General features: G+C 37.3%; 1 protein-coding gene across 9 annotated transcripts in view; it reads left to right on the forward strand.

Moving 5' to 3' along the window:
- LOC128656206 (glutathione hydrolase-like YwrD proenzyme) overlaps nt 1-10,915 on the forward strand; it is a 628,013-nt gene that overhangs the window by 117,149 nt on the left and 499,949 nt on the right. The window contains exon 1 of one of the 9 annotated variants that reach the window (XM_053709985.1): nt 10,353-10,371. The exons of the other annotated variants lie outside the window; for them this stretch is intronic. The gene's annotated coding sequence lies outside the window, so the exon portion shown is untranslated. Of the gene's footprint in view, nt 1-10,352; nt 10,372-10,915 lie in introns of those variants that run through there. 9 annotated transcript variants of the gene reach the window in all.

A 10,915-nucleotide genomic window follows, 5' to 3' on the forward strand; every position in this document is an offset into this window, starting at 1 on the left:
CGGGCATCTCTTAGTCTCACCAATATAAAATAGATTACAAGTGCATTGCGATATGTAAATAATGTTCTTATGTGAGCATCTTATCATATCCTTTATGGTGAATTCTTCATTTATATGCAGTATAATGATAGTTTTCTTCTTTGTACTATGCTTACATGCTCTACATGTGTAATAAGGATAAAAGCCAACAATTGTTTTACCCATTAAATCTGCATCTACAAGTTTCTTTACTTTCTTTTATTTAAATTCACTTGGTGCTATAACCGATTTCAGGTTTGGTGCCTTCTTAAATACAAATTTGGGTCTTACTGTAAGGCTGTCCCCTATAAGGGGATCCGCTTTGAGCAGATGCCAGTGCTTATTTATTATTTTCCTTATTAGTCCATGGTCTGCATTATAGTTTGGTATAAAAGGAACCTGTACAGTGTTTGAAATATCTGCTTCAGTATTTGACTTATCTTTGTATTTTAATAGAGACTTTCTTTCAATATTTCTTGCTTTCAACACTGCATTATTGATCTTTTCATTTTTATATCTTCTTGCATTACATTTTTCCACTTGGGTTAAAGCCTGGTTCTCAAAATCCTCTATACGTGAACAGTTTTTTCTAATTTTTATGCACTGCCCTGTTGGGATATTATCTTTCCATCTGTCCAAATGGCAACTGTTTGCATGCACATAGTTATTAGAATCAACACTTTTGAAATGTGTCTTCGTTTCTATCTTGTTATTTATCGCCATAATCTCCAAATCCAAAAAAAATTTCTTTGCTAAAAGTATTCGTGAAAATTATTCCCTTATGGTTATTGTTCATATTTTCAAACATTTTTAATAATTCCAATTCTGATCCATGCCAAATAAACAAGAGATCATCTATATATCTCTTATAGAGTACTGTACACACTGAAAACAGCAACCACCGGAGTTAGTGCTCGTGAAGGCAGGGAATCTGCCTGTTCCCCCAATCACATATCATTGAAACAAATGTCCACAGCACTGTAGATTCTTGTATATCTTTATTGTACCAACATAGAAAAAGCGACGTTTCGAGTCTACTGACTCTTATTCATGCTATTTACAAAGTATTCTAATTCACACTTTTAAAACATTATTTTCGTGCCAACCATCAAAAATTGAGGCTCTGCTGCCATCTACTGGTAGAAGAAAAAAATTACAATTTAAAATTACATTGAGTGTACAAATGATTGCCTACACTGAATTGTAACTTAGCCATACAAGTATTGTGATATTCCAATATATTATATTACTGTAAACATTATAGACATTTAATTTATTATGAACCACTATTCACCTATGTGTCTATATTTGTATCTATAAAATGCCTATATAAATACTGACCAGTCATATTCTCTATTATGGCCCTTAGGTGCCAAACTTTCCAATTCATGTACCCAGAACATTTCTCTCTGTCTAAGTAATTTCTCTCTATTTACCCCACTTCTCTGTGGATTCATATTATCTATTATTTGCCATCTCAATTGGCTAATTTGGTGGCCACATTTTAAGAAGTGGTTGGACACTGGTGCTTCATAATTCTTACACCTTATGTTAGATCGGTGTTGGCATATCCTATCACGGGCCTTACGGGTCGTTTCCCCTATATAAATTAGGGAACAGGGGCACTTGATAAGGTATATAGTATATGCAGATTCACATGTAAAGAATTCCTTTATTTCATATATTTTACCTTTTCTTGGGTGGAAAAAATATTTTCCCTTAATCATAGAATTACAACTTATACACCCCAAGCATGGGTAACATCCTAGTTGTTTTTTATTTAGGAAGGTCTGTTTGTCTTTTTTTTTTTGACCCTACATCTATATTGGTCAATTGGTCTCTAAGGCTTTTCACCCTTAGACACCAGAGTAAGGAGGGAAATAAATTAACGTTTGATTTATATGTAAAAGAAACAGATAGAAATACATTATTGAGTTATGAAAGCTTCCATCCTAAGAACTTAATAAATTCCCTACCAAAAAGTTAGCTATTAAGAGTGGTTAGAATAGTAAGCAATAGCAATACTAAGGAATTACGAATGAAGGAAATGCAGCAAAAATTTGTAAATAGGGGATATTCACAGGCATTAGTCAGTGAACAACTTAGTAATCTAAAAAGGGATAAGGAAGTTAAAAAGAAGGACATTAAAGCAGACAGATTGGTTCTAGTGACACAACATAACCCTAAAAGTGAGCAAGTATCCCGAATAATAAAAAGACACTGGCACGTTCTAAAAGAATGCAATAAAGACATGGAGATCTTTAGAAATCCACCCCTTATGGCATATAGGAGGGTGAAAAACCTTAGAGACCAATTGACCAATACAGATGTAGGGTCAAAAAAGAAAGACAAACAGACCTTCCTATATAAAAAAACAAATAGGATGTTGCCCATGCTTGGGGTGTATACGTTGTAATTCTATGATTAAGGGAAAATATTTTTTCCACCCAAGAAAAAGTAAAAGATATGAAATAAAGGAATTCTTTACATGTGAATCTGCATATATTATATACCTTATCAAGTGCCCCTGTTCCCTAATTTATATAGGGGAAACGACCCGTAAGGCCCGTGATAGGATATGCCAACACCGATCTAACATAAGGTGTAAGAATTATGAAGCACCAGTGTCCAACCACTTCTTAAAATGTGGCCACCAAATTAGCCAATTGAGATGGCAAATAATAGATAATTTGAATCCACAGGGAAGTGGGGTAAATAGAGAGAAATTACTTAGACAGAGAGAAATGTTCTGGGTACATGAATTGGAAAGTTTGGCACCTAAGGGCCTTAAAGGGACAGTCTAGTATAAATTAAACTTTCATTATTCAGATAGGACTTTTAATTTTAATCAACTTTCCAATTTACTTTTATCATCAAATTTGCTTTTTTTCTCTTGGTATTCTTAGTTTAAACTAAACCTAGGTAGGCTCATATGCTAATTTCTAAGCCTTTGAGGGCTGCCTCTTATCACAGGCTTTTTAAATCTCTTTTCAACACAAAGAGACAGAAAGTACACGTGGGCCATATAGATAACACTGTGTTCAGGCACTGGGGGTTATTTAAGATCTAGCACAAAACAATGCTAAATTTAAGACAATAGATAATAAACAGTCACAGTCATGTGATCAGGGGGCTGGAAGAAGGTTCTTAGATACAAGGTAATCACAGAGGTAAAAAGTATATTAATATAACTGTGTTGGTTATGCAATACTGGGGAATGGGTAATAAAGGGATTATCTATCTTTTAAAACAACAATTCTATGGTAGACTGTCCCTTTAATAGAGAATATGACTGGTCAGTATTTATATAGGCATTTTATAGATGCAAATATAGACACAGGTGAATAGTGGCTCATAATAAATTAAATGTCTATAATGTTTACAGTAATATAATATATTGGAATATCACAATATTTGTGAGAATGTACTTGTATGGCTAAGTTACAATTCAGTGTAGGCAATCATTTGTACCATCAATGTAATTTTAAATTGTATTTTTTCTTCTACCAGTAGATGGCAGCAGAGCCTCAATTTTTGATGGTTGGCGTGAAAATGTTTTAAAAGTGTGAATTATAATACTGTGTAAATAGCATGAATAAGAGTCAGTAGACTCGAAACGTTGCTTTATCTACAGTTCTCTTATAGAGTACGAGGTTTGCACCATAGCTATTATGGCCGAAGAAATCTTCTTCCCATTCTCCCAAAAATAGATTGGCATAGCTAGGTGCAACCTCGTACCCACTGCTGTTCCTTCAGTCTGGATGAAATATTTTCCATTAAAAGAGAAATAGTTATTTGTCAATATAAATTCTATACTTTTTAGAATGAACTCTCTTTGTGCTATTTCCATTGTATTATCTTTTTTGAGATTTTTCTCAACAGCTTGGATACCTTTCTTATGATCGATTATGGTATAAAGTGACATGAAGTCACATGTAGCAAGTGTCATGTCATTTTCCCATTTTATTCCATCTAATAGGTTAATAAGATTTGTTAAATAACTATTGCTATAGCAGTGTAGTACATATGACTGATCACCTTGAATGCACCTAGATGTACAAATTGATCACATTATGTGTTGTATTATTGTTATACTCTTGAAAAATCAATACAAATATTTGGGGGAAAAAAAGATGGCAAGAGAAAGAAGAAAAATTGATAATAGGAGTAAATTAGAAAGTTACTTAATATTGCATGCGCTGAATCATTAACCCCTTAAGGACCACAGCACTTTTCCATTTTCTGTCCGTTTGGTACCAAGGCTATTTTTACATTTCTGCGGTGTTTGTGTTTAGCTGTAATTTTCCTCTTACTCATTTACAGTACCCACACATATTATATACTGTTTTTCTCACCATTAAATGGACTTTCTAAAGATACCATTATTTTCCTATCTTATAATTTACTATAAAAAAAAATATAAAATATGAGGAAAAATGGAAAAACCACACTTTTTCTAACTTTGTCCCCCAAAATCTGTTACATATCTACAACCACCAAAAAACATCCATGCTAAATAGTTTTCCTGAGTTTAGAAATATCCAATGTTTACATGTTCTTTGCTTTTTTTGCAAGTTATAGGGCAATAAATACAAGTAGCACTTTGCTATTTCCAAACCATTATTTTCAAAATGAGCGCTAGTTACATTGGAACACTGATATCTGTCAGGAATCCCTGAATATCCCTTGACAAGTGTATATATTTTTTTTAGCAGACAACCCAAAGTATTGATCTAGGCCCATTTTGGTATATTTCACGCCCCCAATTTCACTGCCAAATGCGATCAAATAAAAAAAATTGTTCACTTTAGGTTTCTCACTAAAATTATTTACAAACAGCTTCAATTCAGCTGCAATTATGGCACAAATGGTTGTAAATGCTTCTCTGAGATCCCCTTTGTTCAGAAATAGCAGACTTGTATGGCTTTGGCAATGCTTTTTGGTAATTATAAGGCCGCTAAATGCCGCTGCGCACCACACGTGTATTATGCCCAGCAGTGAAGGGGTTAATTAGGGAGCTTGTAGGGTTAATTTTAGCTGTAGTGTAGTAGACAACCCAAAGTATTGATCTAGGCCCATTTTGGTATATTTCATGCCACCATTTCACCACCATATGCGATCAAATAAAAAAAAATTGTTCACTTTTTCACATACTTTTTCACAAATTTTAGGTTTCTCACTAAAATTATTTACAAACAGCTTGTGCAATTATGGCACAAATGGTTGTAAATGCTTCTCTGGGATCCCCTTTGTTCAGAAATAGCAGACATATATGACTTTGGCGTTGCTTTTTGGTAATTAGAAGGCCGCTAAATGCCGCTGTGCACCACACTTGTATTATGCCCAGCAGTGAGGGGGTTAATTAGGGAGCTTGCAGGGTTAATTTTAGCTCTAGTGTAGAGATCAGCCTCCCACCTGAGACCTCACACCCCCTGATCCCTCCCAAACAGCTCTCTTCCCTCCCCCACCCCACAATTATCCCCGCCATCTTAAGTACTGGCAGAAAGTCTGCCAGTACTAAAATAAATACAAGTTTTTTGTTTGTTTTTTTAATTTAAAAACTTATTCTGCTGTGTAGGATCACCCCTTAGCCCCCAACCTCCCTGATCTTCCCCAAACAGCTCTGTAACCCTCCCCCTCTACCTTATTTAGGCCTAAAAAATTGCCTAAAAATACGTTATTTTTTTTATAATAAATTTAAAAGTTTCTGTAGTGTAGCTGCCCCCATCAATATCCAACCCCCCACCCCCTCCCAGATCCCTTAGCCAAAAATTCTGACCCTCCATAGTCCTTTCCCCCACCGTATGGCATAAATGTATTGTTTCATAGTGTAGTGTTCCCACCCGCGCCTGTGCGTGCCCCCGGCGGCCCTGCCTGCGATCCCGCCCCCCTCTGGTACGTACCCTACCATCGATGGCTGCCAACCCGCCTCCCACACCGGCTCCCACCCACCAACAATCGTGGCCATCGATGGCCGATGCACAGAGGGCCACATAGTGTCTCTCTCTGCATCGGGTGGCTAAGCAAAGTTATTGCAGGGTGCCTCGATATCGAGGCATCACTGCAATAACATGAAAGCGCCTGGAATCGATCAGGATCGCTTCCACTGCTTTCAAACACCAACGAGGTACAGGGTACGTCCTTGGTCGTTAAGGACCTTTTTTTGTAGGACGTACCCTGTACGTCATTGGTCCTTAAGGGGTTAAAGAAAAAAATTGGTGTTAGTATCCCTTTAACTACTTGCTCAAGTGATTCCCATTGCAAGGATTCAAGAATATACCTGCTTCTAGCTGATCTAGCAAAGGGAATCTTCCAGTCTATATCTGGCAAATTAAAATCCCCCATTACTATAACCTTACCCTTCATGGTCATTTTTATCCCCAGTTTCCAAAGTAACCCAAATACTTTACACCTCATCATTAGTTCTTACAATTTCAGTAACCTTTATATTTTCATTTACATACAGAGCAACTCCTCCACCTTTCTTTCCTACTCTGTTCTTTTTAAATAACCTGTATCCAGGTGTGACTATGTCCCAGTCATGCAAATCATTGTACCATGATCCTGTTATAGCTACTAAATCCAAGTTGTCCCTAGTCATTATTAAAGTGAGTTCAGGTCATTTATTTCCTAAGCTGCGAACATTTGTGCTCATGGCACGAAGAACTTTTCTGCTAGAATTTCTAGAACTGTAACTTAGACTAACATTTTTGGCATGCTGTATGGGGCAGGTGGATATATTAATGCTACCCCCCCCTTTACTAGTTTAAATTATTTCATATTAAGCATTGGAACTCCTCTCCCAGATACCCTGTTCCTTTAACATCCAAATAACCTAGTATCTTGCCAAACAGAGCTATAATGGCCAATAAAACCAAATCCTCGTTCCCTGCACCACTTATTTAACCAATAATTAAATGTTCTTATCCACTCCATCTTTCCTGCTTCTTGGCCATACACAGATAAAATAGCAGAAAATTAAATAGTTGATGCCACATCCTCTAAATGATTGCCTAGGTCACACAATTCTATCTGAACAGCAGCAACATCATTACTAGCCAGATCATTTGTTCATCTAACTCACTTTCCTGTCTTGCAGCCTTAAAGGGACAGTCAACCCAAAAATTACTATTACTTATTTAGATAAGTTAATTAACGATTTTTACAGGCAACTGTAGCCCAAATTTCATCTAAATAAACTTTGCCAGTAAATACACTTACTAGTTCTCATCTGGCCATTTTGAAATGGCCGCCTGACCCCCCCCCTTCTCTGACGTCTCCCAAAGCTTCCACTAGAGGATCCTGAAGATCCTGCGCGTTCCTATGTCTCCCGCATGCGTGCCTAACACTAAGAAGAGGTTTTTTTTTATTGTTGTGTTTAGTGCTTTACTTAGATGACGCAACACTAATTTTGCCGTTATCAGTTGGAGGTCCTCTGTGAGACGCATTTCCTGATGCTGGGAAGAGATTGTCCAGCTACGGCTTCTTTTCTCTCTTAGTAGATTGGTTGGGACCCAGAGCCTGCTTTACTGAGTGGCTTGCGCTCTTCAGCTTTCTCATGTCGGTTAGTCTGAAATCAGGGGGGCTCCTATCACACCATGTTTCGCTTCACGGCTTCAGGGACTTTTCTTAAACACAAGCTGTCTTTGGGGGATTCACAGAACAGTGCTTTTTCTTGCGAGCCCTGGCTTGTCTGCTACAGCAGGAACAGCACCACATACAGTGAAAGTGCTCATGGGACTTGTTCAGCATACTTGCACTCCTCCCGCTACACTTTATTATCCGCTGACCATAGAGCTATATGATACGTAGATAGAGTGATGATACCTCCATAATTATAGTGTCAACAGGCTAAATTGAATTTCTTTATTTAAACTTCATAACGTGATTTGACATAACGTTATAGGAACTAAATTATTGCAGCAAAGTGCATAACGAAGACTAGATCATATACCTCTATGGTAAGTCAGTTTTACCTGTTTATTATTATTATTGTCATTATTATTATCATTTATTTGTATAGCGCCGCCAAATTCCGTAGCGCTGGGTACAATGATAGGGGTATACAATGACAAGGATTTGTGATAAAATACAAAACATAACAAAACTAACAAAATCTAGCACAGGAGGAAGAGGGCCCTGCTCCGGAGAGCTCACAGTCTATAGGTTTAGGGTGCAGAGACATAAGGTTGGGGTAGCTTGTTACATCGGTTGTATTTGCAGCAGTGAGTCAGGCAGTTCATGTACATGTATTAGTTTGGTTCGGATGCAGAATGGAGGAGAGATGGTAAGCCTCTCTGAATAGGTGGGTTTTCAAGGATCGTCTGAAGCTATACAAGGTTGGAGACAGTCTAATGGAGCGGAGTAGAGAGTTCCAGAGGACAGGAGCAGCACATGCAAAGTCTTGGAGGTGGGAATGGGATGTAGAGATAACAGGAGTGTAGAGACGTAGGTCAGAGGTTGATCGAAGAGGACGGGATGGGGAATATTTCACGATGAGAGAGGAAATATAGTTGGGACTGTTGAGTGCTTTGTAGGTTAGAACAGAAAGGAATGTGTAATGAGCGCAGGGTGAGACCACCAAACTCCTGAAACACCTGCTTTGTAGGTTAGGGCTAATACTTTAAATTGTATTCTGGAGTGTATGGGGAGCCAGTGTAAAGACTGGCACAGTGGAGCAGCTGATGTAGATCGTCGACTTAGGTGGATGAGTCTAACATAATAGATTGGAGGGAGGAGAGGGAGGGAGGCGGTGTTTTGGAAGGCCATTTAGGAGTAGATTGCAATAATCAATGCGTGACAGGATGAGGGAATGAATAAGTATTTTTGTAGTTTTTTGAGTAAGGAAGGGACTAATTCTGGAAATGTTGCATAGGTGTGAACGGCAGGATTTGGTAAGCGTTTGTATATGTGGGTTGAATGTGAGTTCTGAGTCTAGTGTGACCCCAAGGCAGACGACCTGTGGGAAAGGTGTTGAGACCGTCAAAGAAATGTCAGGTGTCGGATGTCTCGAAGAGGGGGGGATAAGAAGCAGCTCAGTTTTGGACAGATTGAGTTGGAGGTAGTGTGAAGACATCCAAGATAAAATTGCAGAGAGGCAGTCAGAAATCTGGTTGAGTAAAGAGGGAGAGATATCAGGAGAGGAAAGATAGATTTGGGTATCATCAGCATATAGGTGGTACTGGAATCCATAGGAGGCTTTAAGTTTTCCAAGGCAGGATGTATAAAGAGAGAAAAGCAAGGGGCCCAAGACAGAGCCTTGTGGTACTCCAACTGAGAGAGGCATAGGATCACAAGATATGTTGTTAAAGGAAACTGTAAACGAGCGGTTTGAAAGATATGATGCAAACCAGGAGAGGGTTGCTATATGCATACATATACATGCTATATGCATACATGCATACATGTCACTGCTAGCTAACTTATTCTTTGTAACCTTAAAGGGACAGTCAAGACCAGAATTTTTGTTGTTTAAAAACAAAGATAGTCCCTTTATTACCCATTCCCCAGTTTTGCATAAACAACACAGTTAAAATAATACACTTTTTACCTCTGTGATTACCTTGTATCTAAGCCTCTGCAAATTGCCCCCTTATTTCAGTTCTTTTGACAGACTTGCATTTTAGCCAATCAGTGCTCACTCCAGGGTAACTTCACGTGCATGAGCTCAATGTTATCTATATGAAACACATGAACTAATGCCCTCTAGTGGTCAAAATGCATTCAGATTAGAGGCAGTCTTCAAGGTCTAATAAATTAGCATATGAACCTCCTAGGTTTAGCTTTCAACTAAGAATACCAAAAGAACAAAGCAAAATTGGTGATAAAAGTAAATTTGAAAGTTATTTTAAAATGACATTCCCTATTTAAATCATGAAAGTTTTTTTTGGACTTGACTGTCCCTTTAAGTACTGTATATTGTATCTGTGGCTGATGAAAGATTACCAATAAAAGGAATTGCTGCTTTTATTCTCTGTGTCTTTAATTTTCTTATGGGAAGAATTAAATCCTGTAACACTGAGAATCTCTCTTTTTTTTTTTTAAAAGAACATTAAGCACTAAATATAATTCATGCACCTCCTTCTAATGTGTGCAACTATTGTGTAAATGAGATTTTTCTTTCATGATACAGATAGAGCATGCAATTTTTAACAGTTTTCTACATTACTTCAATTATTCAATTTGTCTTTGTTCTTTTGTTATCTTTTGTTGAAAAACAGGGACGTAAGCTCAGGAACCTGCTCATTTCTGGAGTACTATATGGCAGCACTTTTGCAAGAAAGTTATCCATTTGTAAGAGCACTAGAGGGCAGCACTATTTCCTGCCATGTTGTGCTTCCGACCCTTACCTAGGTATCTCTTCAACAAAAAATATGATGGGAACGAAGCAAATTTTATAATAGAAGTAAATTGGAAACTATCTATACTTTTTTGGGGGGTTTCATATCCCTTTAATGTCCCTTTAATAATTATCTATATTTATTTTATTCATAACTCTGCTTGTTGTGCATAGTTATGAATAAAATGAAGCTTTTGTAATGTGTATTTTAAAGGGACACTCAATCAAAATTAAACTTTCATTATTCAGATAGAGCATGCCATTTTAAACAACTTTCCAATTTACTTCCATTAACAAAGTGTGCAAAGTCTTTTTATATTTTAACTTTTTGAGTCACCAGCTCCTACTGAGCATGTGCAAGAATATGCATTTGTGAATGGCTGATGGCTGTCACATGGTACGTGTATGCATTTGTGATTGGCTGTTGGATGTCACATGGTACAGGGGGAGTGGAAAAAGGCATAACTTTTAAAATAAAAAAAATCTACTACTCATTTGAAGTTCAGACTAAGTGCTATTGCATTGTCTTGTTATCTTGCATTTGTTGATTATGCAAAT

This window comes from Bombina bombina, chromosome 4, assembly GCF_027579735.1.
Source record: "Bombina bombina isolate aBomBom1 chromosome 4, aBomBom1.pri, whole genome shotgun sequence".
NCBI lineage: Eukaryota > Metazoa > Chordata > Amphibia > Anura > Bombinatoridae > Bombina > Bombina bombina.